This window comes from Clinocottus analis, unplaced genomic scaffold, assembly GCF_023055335.1.
Source record: "Clinocottus analis isolate CAN_PGR_092001 unplaced genomic scaffold, fCliAna1.0.p SCAF_5, whole genome shotgun sequence".
Classification (NCBI taxonomy): Eukaryota; Metazoa; Chordata; class Actinopteri; order Perciformes; family Cottidae; genus Clinocottus; species Clinocottus analis.
In genome coordinates this window covers 9,344,550-9,356,275 of record NW_027176207.1, presented here as the reverse complement: position 1 = coordinate 9,356,275, position 11,726 = coordinate 9,344,550, and positions in this window count along the sequence as shown.

Here is an 11,726-nt window from a genome sequence, read left to right as displayed (position 1 = left end):
CATAATTCATTTAATAATGAGAATTTTGTAAAAGAAAATGTCTAAAGTTTTTTTTTTTAATTGTAGAACTTTTTTCAGTTGACACCAAAAGATTCTTCGAACTGAAAAACAAAAATTAAAATGCACTAAACTTACTCTGTTTTTCAGAATTATGATTTTTCTTCAAAATATCCTGCATGTGTTTATCACTCTGTCTCTGTTGGGCAGTCTGACCTCGATGGAGTCAGGTACGTCGAGTCACTTTGGATAAAATGTGATGCATTGAGTCCAAATGCTACTAATGATGGGAGACAATTTCTCATTCTACGATAAGTGTTTATCTTTTAGATTAAAACCTGCGCGCGTCCGTGAGAAAGTCACTGTTCATTGTAAACAATCAGGAATATCTAAAGCAAACAGTGCGGAAGTTAAACACTACACGGCGACGCACATGCATGTTTCATATATAAGTTATAGATGACGATCAAAAGCTGGAAGCCAAGAGAAGCTCAAACAAATGTCAGACATGTTGTTTCCAGTGTGATGATGTATATTAAACATCTGTTCATGAGTTATAGTTTCTATCAGTATCAGACAAAACAAGCAGTTTAAAGATTTCAGTGGGATCTGTCAAATTTGGGCATTTTTCACTGTTTTTTGAAACAAGCTAAATCAGAGGTCATTAACTGAAGGAGTTAACTGGTTATACAATTCATCTTTTCATCTTTTCATCTTCATCTTCAAATTGAGATGTACCTACATAAAGTGATGGACTTTAAACGTTTTCTATCCACTCATGTCAGCTGTGTACATCAACAGTAACATAAGAAGACATTATCTTTTTCATTCGACACCTTCTTCCGTAGTCTAATCTAGCGCCTATGTTACCCACAATGCAACTCCAACCGCCAGCAGTTGACTTTGAGATGTAGAAAAAGCAGCTTCAGAAACAAGACATTTACTCCTATGTGCTGTGCGTTAATGATTTACTGCGTACCGTCTGTGTCTCAGGCCCTCGGCTCAGCCTGTGGGGGGAGGTCGCTGACTTCACCTCCACCGGATGCGGCCAGTGGAGCCTGAAGCCTCAGGTGTCCATCCCCGCCCTGCAGGAGCTCACAGTCTGCTTCAACATGAAGTTCAAGGTATTCATGATAAACTGGCCAAGTAATTCCTACAAGGACTGCACAGTTCAAGTCTTTATGAATCATGTATGATATTTCCTCAACCACATCTAGACCATTAAGAATTCCACATCATGGACCGCCTTCATGTACACTCACCCCGAGGGTCAGTGCACTGAGTTGGGCCTGGGTGGAAACAGGGATCGGTTAGTGGTCTGGCTGTTCGGGACCGCGTGGACCACGGCGAAGATCAACCTCCGTCTGTCACAGTGGTACTCGCTGTGCTTGACCTGGACACATACTAAAGACCGGCCGGCCCTGTACGTCGATGGCAACCTGGTGAACATCACGGCAGGTGGGTCAAGCGAGTAACTGACTTACACGTTTCCATTTAAGGGTTATTGATGTGTTTTGACATGTTGAGGCCTGTATTTATACATTTATATTCCTCACAACTATGTGTTCTATTCTGGTAATGGTCTGATACTTGTTTTATATGTTTTATACTCCTGTGCTGCTGGAGATCAGAACGGGTACATTTACAATGACATTGAGAAAGACACTGTATTTAAGGTTGGACTGGTCATGTGGGGTCCAAATCCCTTTGCTGCTTTATAAGGTCAGTATGAGAACTGGAAGCCATCTGGTGTACTGGATCCATCCAGTTTAGCAAAGGATAGGGTATCATCCATTTGTAACCAATCTGCGTATCAGAATGTGTTGTCCTTATGAACGATGAATGGAGAGTTTGTTTCTACGTTGTGCTCCTTTGGCTCTGATTATTTTTGCTGCTTCCTCCTCTCCTCGCTCCTGGTGCAGATACGACGTCCTCCATTGCACAGTCCAGCTGCAAACTGGCCCCCAATGGAACGCTTACTCTGGGTGCATCACACCGCCTGGTCAACGGGACGAGTACTCCGCAGCCCGCTCCGGTGGCCAAATTATCTCTATTTCGGCTCTGGGGCCGAGAGCGGAGCAAACAGGAAGTGACGTCGATGAGTTGTACAGAGGGGGACCTGGTGAAGTGGGGGAGAGACTACTGGCACTGTCAGACTTGTGCTCCGCGCCGTGACTCCAGCCTGCAGTGCGGTGAGCCGATGGAAAAACGTCATTTACGCAAACTGGGATATGCTTTCTCTGATTATTTACAGGCTTTCTTTAAAATGTGATCAACCCTACATTCACCTCAGCGCCTGCAAGTCCCAACAAGTTTAATATTTTCTCCCTTTCCCACCGTGTTGATACACCAGTCAGTGATTCACTTTCGAGCAGTAAATGGCCCGTCAGTTTCATCAAGTGTTTTACAGCTTTTCCAACCTTAATGGTCGCCTCCGCGGCTGTCTTTGGTTTACTGTGTGTCCTCAGCCCCCAGAATAAATATTGACCGCCCTGTCTCTTTATCAGTTCAGTAAATATAGAAACCATTCTGTGATCAATACCATGGCGATCAGGAGCATGAATCATACAGCTGGCAGGGGTTGTTGTTGTCTTTCTGCAAAGCTGGAACCGGCTGTTCACCTTAAAACTTCCTGTTAACACTTGTTTGCAATAAGGTTCAAAGGGTTTTAGAATAAAACGAGGACAAAACCGTTGTAAGAATACATTTAAAAAACACCCTTGACTTCTTTACCATACCTGAAATGTATGGTTTATTTGTTTCCATGTTGCAGTGACTGTGTTTTTATGTCCTTTACTTGTTCTTTACCTATTAACTCGTCCTTAATCGTGTTTTATATTTCCTTGGTCTGTTTGGCAGAATGGTCCATCTACGAAGTGACACTGATGTTTGCCATCATCCGTTTTGATGGGAACGACACCGAGCCCTACACGGCCAGAAACATCGCGCATGATTGGGTGAAAGAAACAAATATATCGTATCAAGAAAAGCACAGTCATCGCCTATTTTATTGTAAAAACAGACCCAAAAATGTTCTACGTTTTACTGAAACATTGAAACACTGGAACATTCGTTTTCTCGCTGTCACGTCAGTGTATCTGCAACAACAGTAAATCTCACTGACGTTAACTGCTCTCTGCTGTTTGTTGTTCCTGCAGCTCAGAGCTATTCTGCACTCCGACATCTATTTAAACAGAGTGTCTGTGTTTGAAGTAACCAGGTAAGAGAAGATTGGGGTCTACAACATCGACGTTGACTCTATGTATTTTGCAATAAAATACCTGTGAATGTCACATCAATCAAACCGTATTCTATATCATTTGACTGAAACGGGGAACTTGTAGGCCGTAAGAATACTGCGTTCCTCTGATCTCTTACGCAGATCCAGTCAAGAAGACAGCCTTGTAAAAACATTACATGACGACAGGCTGGTAAGTACATTAGAGGCTGACCGAGTCAAGTAACAGCTGTAGTCGTGCACATCACATGTTGACAGATAAGTAATAAGAGATTGCAGTAAAGTAATATTCTTGACCAACACATTGTTATCAGATTTGTTCAACTCAAACATTGGTGTTGTGAACCTAAAACAAACCCAGTATTTCTCCGGCTCTGTGTCTTTTATTCTTCAGATTCGGTGGATTCCTACTACTAAGAGGTAACATGTTTCAGGTTTACTCGTATACTTAATTTAGGTTTTTCCAAATACAATAAAGTCAGATTTTGGCAGGGCAATGAGATGGTCAACTCTCGGGTGCAGGATCAATCTCTAGCTTAAATGATATTCCTTTCATTATGAAATGTATGTACATGCAAATATTTGTTGGTAAATATGTTGTTTTTTGGTATTATCTACATTGCCGAAGCTTCTTAGTATTTTAAATTCATCCCATTTATACTCCCATGACTCTTCTGAGATACACACAGTAACTCAAAAAGTAAACTGAAGAAGACGGCTGATTAAAAAAAACAAATCCTTATAAAAGAAAGAAAAAAACTCTCTTTGGTTAAAAATTGATATGAATCATGTCCACACCAAGGCCTCGTGGATAGAAAGCAAAAAGTAAAAACATGAACTTTCTTATGCAGGTTTGACTGCCTGGTCCATGTGAGCGTTATTCCCAGCTTGGATGTGGCGTATGTGCAAAATGAGATGGGCACAAACCTGAGTAACCGCTACCTTCACCCCGATGGTCATCTTCAGCTGCTGCCTAATACGGACAGCATCCACACCACACCCGTTGGTAGGAAGTAGTCCTCACTTCTCACGATGCTTCTGTGTGTTGGTTTGCAGAAAAGCTGATTCTGGTTTACAATAATTTCCCCCCCCTGTTTCTAGAAAGCTTCTCTGCTCCCATCACCATCGGTCCAACTGATGTGGTGGCAGTCACAACCGCCACATTTAAAACCACAACATCCACCACCACCACTAGCACCGTCACAGCTGCCTCCACCACTGTGGCCTTAGCCACCACCTTGACGACACACCCCGCTAATATCTCCAGTCAGTCACAGCAATGCTCGCCATCACATGCTTGTTTGGGTTATTAGAGAATTGTGTCTTATTTTGTCTGGATGTCCTCTGCAGAGCTGTTTTTTGAGATTGCGGTGAATGTTTCCATAACGGGAGACTGTGACCCACAACAGATTATTTCAACCTGGGTATGTCTGACAGAACAGAATAGCTCGTTATGTTTTAGAAATATAACTGTGATGTGTCGTCAACGTGGCCTGTGATCCTCCGCAGCTCAACTCCAGTCTACCTGACGACATGATCATGGTGCTTGACCTCCAGCTGCTCCCCAAGTATGTAATAGTTGCCACATCTTCCTCCATCCTTTTCCAGAAATATCACACAGATTGATTTCAACGCAAACAATTTTAATTAGCGACTGATCTCACTTCCAGACATCATTCTAAACCGTCAAACCTCTTTTCATCTGACGGAGTAAGTAAACAATGAAAAAAAACCTCTGACGACACAAAGGAAACTTTGAATGTGCAATTTTGGCAATTTATGATTATGAGTGAAATGGTCCTGGAAGGCAAACTGGACAACGTTGGCCTTAGAAGGCCAGTCGTTTCCCCTGCTTCCAGTCTTTATGCTAAGCTAAGATAAACTAAGCATCTTTCCGACTCCAGCTTCACAGATGATGTAGTGAAAAGAGGGCAGTATAAGTTGACTCATCTAAATGCCTGCAGGGAAGCAAACATGTCAAACTATTCCTTCAACATTCAACATGTTCATGCAACTCAAAGCTAATCAGCGTTTTGCTGCAGAATGGACTTTTATTCTGGTTAAAGGTGTAAAAATATTTTCAGTAAAACAATCACATATTCTGCAAATGTTGACTATAATTATAATTCAACAATTTAAATTGTTGAATATTATCTTTAAATGAAGTCTCACCTGACCTAAATCTAACTAGACAATGAAATGAATGAACAAAATGTGGCAAACTGTATTCCCCTTCATTGGGTAGATTTTACATTCAGTTTAAATCCTGTACGTTCTTTCTTGAATGTATTCATTATGTCCCTACAGCTGTGAAGTTGTGTCAATATTTTGTATTGTTTCCAGGTGGTCGAGCCCAGAGTTTCAAGGTATGGATCATAAAGCTCGACAGAATTTCACTCACGCTATGAACAAATTAAGCTGAAACGATTTGAATGGGAGATGCACAATGAGAAAATGAAACAGCACCAGGGTTGCTTAGAAGACATCTTCACTTTCTCACACTGCACCCTCATTTGTGACGCTCAAATTGAACTGATACGGAGCTTTTTGCACCCCATAGCTAATTAACTCTTTTACGGGCTGCAGAGAGAGCTGTATTTTCCAGGTTTGGGTCATGATGTCGGTGTCAGACACACAGGAAATGGAAGAGCAGATACGAGACCGACTGCTGACGCCTTATAACAACGGATCCATCTCCATCGCAACTAAGGACATACAGATACACCAAATATGTGAGGACGGTTCAAATCCAATGACAGATTTCACAGAATAAAGACGTACAACTGAATAAATATGACTTTGAACAACAGATATTCAGTTTTATTAAGTGACAAAACACAGTAGTTTGTCTTTCTCTATTTCCACACCCTCTCACCCTGTTTTAGTGATATTAAAGTGCAACGCACAAACCCACCAGACACGGAAAGGACTGTTTGAGTGGCCCGCCACTTCAGGAGGGAAAACTGCAACTCATCCATGCCCAAAAAACCCTCAGCGCTACGCCACCCGGTTCTGGTGAGTGCACAGTTTGCTGCTTCATTTTTGACAACTGCCTGCTTACTTATAGTTACAGGTGCTTGACATGACAACAAGTGCACAGTTTGACCTCAACCATCACGACTAGTTTATCTGACTGCGATGTCTTTAGTTTGTGGAAGAACACCACTGAATGCAGCAGTTCACGGTGCGTGAATACTTTTTGATTTGATGACTGTTGATTGCTCAAAAGAAGCACCACTTTGTGCTCTGACAAATTGTGATTGACAATTATTAGAGTTAATTTACTCAAATAATAAAAAGACAATTTATTTCTTTATTACAATTTCCTGCTGAATTGAAGCATTGTAATCGAAATGTTCACTTAAAGCGAAATTGGTCAAATCTACAAATATCACTGATGTTTAGGCCCAAACGGTTTATTTTTTTTAACATTACTCTTCTTTTCTTTGTCAACTGTAAGTAGTAATACTTGCCTCTTACCTAAGAAAGCTTGCTAAATTAATATACGCACATTAAATACACTGGTGAAGTGACATTTTCTGATGTTTCCAGCTCTCCAGTATGTTAACGCCTGCATATTAATTGCATTCGGTCACTGCTGCTAACTATTATCACTGAACTCATCACCTGCAAACAATTCATAATTCGTCACGCTGAGAAAAGAGTGCGTGTATCTAGCTGGTTGACACTGGCAACATGAATTTAACACATGAATAAATAAAGACCTACTTTTGGTATTGATTGCATCCGATGATGTATTTGGATTCAGCTTTGTCACTGTGTTCAAGACTGAGTGGCGACACAGTGGGACACTGTCTCTGACGACTGCTCGTGACCTGGAGGAGGCGGTGCTGTAAAATCATTAATCGAGAGGCGGGTGTCACTGATGATTAGAGTTAATTGATGTGTGATTGACCGGATGAAACACCTCCCTGGTGTCTGAGCTTTGTCTACAGGATGCCTTTTCTGCATAAGCAAGACTTGGGGAAGTATAGAGTGTGAATACGTACCACAAAAAAAATGAGATGCAGGATGTGTTGGATAAATACAATACGAGAAAATAAACATTTTGAGAAACATTTTTCCTGAGGCCCTCTCCGTCTGTCCTCTCACCACCTGTTGGCCTGACAGTAAACTGTGCCTCAACACCCACTGGAAGACTCCAACCCTCAAAGACTGCCAGCTGGTGGTGGAAACCATCCCTGATCTGGATCATGTCCAAGTCACTGCTGGTCCGTTACACAGCTTTTACTTCCTTTATCAGTCTTTCGTCTGTTTAAAATGTAATCATAAAAATGACATCACTGCGTGTTGTATACCAGCCACTGTATGCTCCAGTGTTGTATAGTTGATACTTTTTTTTTGCACATATAGGCTCCCATAACAGCCAGTTGTATCATTTACCTTAACAGACAATGCCCTGGAAGTGGTGGAGATGATTGACGGTTTACTGAAAAACCATTCCACACTCAACTACCAGGAGCTGCTCACCGTCCTCAACAAGCTGCAGGATGTTGTCAACCTAAGTCGGATCACACCAATCGTGGGCCAAGCTCTCATCAACACCATCTCTGACATCCTGGAATCTGACAGCCACCTGCAACCTTTTACCAACACGTAAGGACGGGGAAAGGACTGGGGAAATGAATCTCTCTGTTACTCATCCGTTCACCCTCCTCTGTCTTCCCCTCCAGCATCCTAAACATAACCGATGCGGTCGGAGACACGATGGTGGACTACCAAAGCTCCTTCACACTGGTTGCTCCTGCCGTTGCTATGTCGGTGATGGATGTATATCCAGGACAGTTTAGCAGTTTGACATTCGGGGTGTCATCCGACCGCGCAGGCACAAAGCCTGAGGTGAGTGAAGTCACAATGACAACAACCAACGATGTCCTCTATCACATTGGTATTGTTGATTCATGCAGACTGAGTCTGAGCTTAAGAGAGAATTAAGACATTTCTCTTTGTGTTGTAGATATTCATCAACGAGTATCCCTTCAACGGCACGGTGGCGTACATCTCCCTGCCGTCGGCCCTGCAGCACAGCTTCCCACAGAGCAGCTCCAACCAGAGCACGGCGAGGGTCAAGTTTCAGTTCTTCGGCACCCCAATGCTCTTTCAGGTACTGTTTACTATGCATATGTGAAAGGAAACGGAAAAACATGCAAAAAAACCCATCAGTGTTTTAATTTTATACATGGTTATATTTAGGGAAGCAAACGTGCACATGCATTGTGTTATTATTATTTTCAGAGCAGCCAAACAGGGTTGAGTCTCAACACCTTTGTGGTGTCGGCCAGTGTGACGAATGCCACCTCTCCAATCAAAGACCTGGATGAAGATGTCAAAGTCACGCTCCACCATCTGACACCCAATACAGTAGGCTCAGCTCGCCTTTTAACGTACGGCTCGCCGCTGAAGGACATTGTCCCAGAGTCACCGCCGCTTACACTGCTGCTGATATGATGAATAGATGGGTTTTGGTAACAGCTTTTCATTTCCATCTCCTTTGAAGCTTCAGAAGAACATGCAGTGTGCGTACTGGAACTTCAATAAAAACAGTAGGTCCTGCTCTCAATGATCACGTCCATCGCTGGATGAGCTGCGTGATACTAAACGTCTGCGTCTTCCCCTAGACGGACAGGGAAGCTGGGATGATTACGGCTGCAGGACGTTCAACAGCAGCTCGGAATACACCACGTGCCTCTGTGATCACCTCACGCATTTCGGAGTTCTTCTGGTCTGCATTTAATCTTTTTTTTTTTTTACCCTTAGAGAGACTGCAGTACGCAGCTCTGGCCAAGGGGGAGTGGTTCAACTCAAATTCACCAGCAGAGGGAGATCAAAGCACAATATATAACTTTATATATATATATATATATATATAAAAAGTTAACTCCTTTCAAGCTCAGTCTGACACAATTCATTATTTTTGATTAGACCACATCTTTCTGACATATGCCCCCTTTTCTCTTTTTTTTTCTATATAAAATATTCAAATATGTCATATCTAATAATGACATCGAACAGCTACATAATTTAGACGGATTTGCATTGTAACATGTTTGAAAATTGAATATCACGGTTAAAAACTCCTCTTACTGAAATTGACACTTTTAATTTCTAATTTGCACACAGTGGTGCTGGAGTCAGCTTGTTATCGGAGTGGTCATCCCTGTCCTTGGTAACCCTGTGAGAACAGGACCTGCGCCGTCTGTGTCTATGAGAGTTATTTGTGGCACACCAGGAAATAAGTACACCTGTTCTTACAACCCTGTGTCGTGTGTGTCTAGGATGTCTCCAGGACTCAGGTGGACGCGGCTAATGAGCAGATCCTGACCATCATCACCTACGCTGGATGTGGAGTCTCATCGGTGTTCTTGGGAGTCACCATTCTCACTTACACCGCCTTCGAGTGAGACTCCGACCACCGAGCTGCTATTTTACAACTGTTTCCTACATGTTGTGCACGCAGACTGGTAACCTGTTGATAGGTCTTAAAGGTTATGTTAACACTAATGCACTAATGGACGCTTTTCCTCCCGTCTCCTTCTCAGAAAGCTCCGTCGAGACTACCCCTCTCAGATCCTCATCAACCTCTCCCTGGCCCTGCTGGGCTTGAACCTCGTGTTTCTGGTCAACTCCTGGCTGTCCTCCTGGGGTGTATATGGCGTCTGTGTGGCTGTAGCTTCCGCGTTGCACTACTTCCTCCTGGCGTCATTCACCTGGATGGGGTTAGAGGCCGTCAACATGTACTTTGCACTCGTCAAGGTCTTCAACGTCTACGTGCCCTCTTACATCCTCAAGTTCTGTGCCCTGGGATGGGGTTAGTCACACGCTTAAGCCACTTTCAGGTCGCTGCCGGCCAAAGCAGTGTCTCTTTTAGCTGGACATTGCTGTTGACTTAAATAATGAATAGTGGGTCAATAGTTATAACCCTGTCACGATAACAATGCTATGCTATGTTTGAACCTCCAGGGATTCCTCTGGTGATCTGCATCCTGGTGCTCATCGTGGACAGAGAGGCCTACGGCAGTCACCTCTACACAGACGCTCATCGTAGCCTGCAGCCTTTGGACACCTCGAACAACTTGTGAGCTCTGCTTCATCTTATATTCATTTTCCAGGTTTCAATCAACAGTATACAATCTACATGTATATTAGTATTTACATGTGTACTACTACATTATGCACACATGGTTGTTCATGTTTTCAACTGCCCGATCAAACTAGTCTTACGTGTAAAAAGTGTCAAACTGAAAGTCATTTTCAAATGTGGTTGTGAAACGTTTTCCGTCCTTCCTCCTCGTTAGTGCTGAGTTTCTCATTCAAACCATTGTTCCCTCAGCTGTTGGCTTCAGGACGATGTGACATTTTACGTGTCTGTTGTCGCCTACTCGGTGCTGGTCTTTCTCTTCAACATCGCGGTAAATCATTTTCATATTTGAATAAAATGTCAAAAAGTTCAAACTACTTAAACACTCAGCTATGTCCACATTTTACTGGTAAATATATCAGCAGTCTCCTAATCGTCTCATTTGAAGAAGGAATATCTACAATTATTTCATTGTATCGTTGTTTCCATGTAATTTAACTTCAATAAGCCTTCTTTTGAGTCTTCTTTCAGGTTTTTGTGGTGGTACTGATCCAGATTCGCCACATGCGAGACAATCGCCCGGCTGGGACCCGCAGCGGACTCATGCAGGACCTGAAGGGGGTGGCCAGCCTCACCTTGTTACTAGGACTAACGTGGACTGTTGGGTTCTTCACCTGGGGACCAGCCAGAGTATTTTTGCTCTACCTTTTCGCTGGACTCAACACCCTGCAAGGTTGTAGCTTCTTTCTTGCTTCGATATGTTCAGCGAAAGGCATGCTGGGTAATTTACGTCGAAATATGTAATCAGAGCGAATGTGCGCCATGTAAGGACCATTTGTACCAACAGATGTGTCCTGAAGTGACACGTACGAGTGATGTACCGCTATATAAATAATTTAGTGACGGTTTGCGAACCTCAAATGCAGTTTTCCTCAACATTCCACTTCAAAAGAAATCAGATTTTTCAAAAAAAGAAAAGGGGAATCAGGCTGAATGATGCAACTATTTCTCCGCTACCTTTACCTCGACTGGTCTTTGTTATATTGCCATATGTTTCATCTGGGAGTGACGCAACAAAATCCCACCAGTTTTTACTCTAGGGATAGAAAAGTATCGTTAAAGTGGACTTTAGAAATAACTGCTGAGGAGCAAAGTAAAACAAATCCAGGTCCAATCTTGTTTTTCAAAGCTCATCAGCATGTTTTATATTCCAGGACTTTTTATCTTCCTCTTCCACTGCCTGATGAAGGAAAATGTCCGGAAACAGTGGAGGATTCACCTCTGCTTTGGCCGTTTCCGACTTGAAGAGTATTCTGGTATGGCAGCCACACATTGTATGATGTCATCTGATAACTCAAACTACTTTTATGGTGACATATTTATATACAGATA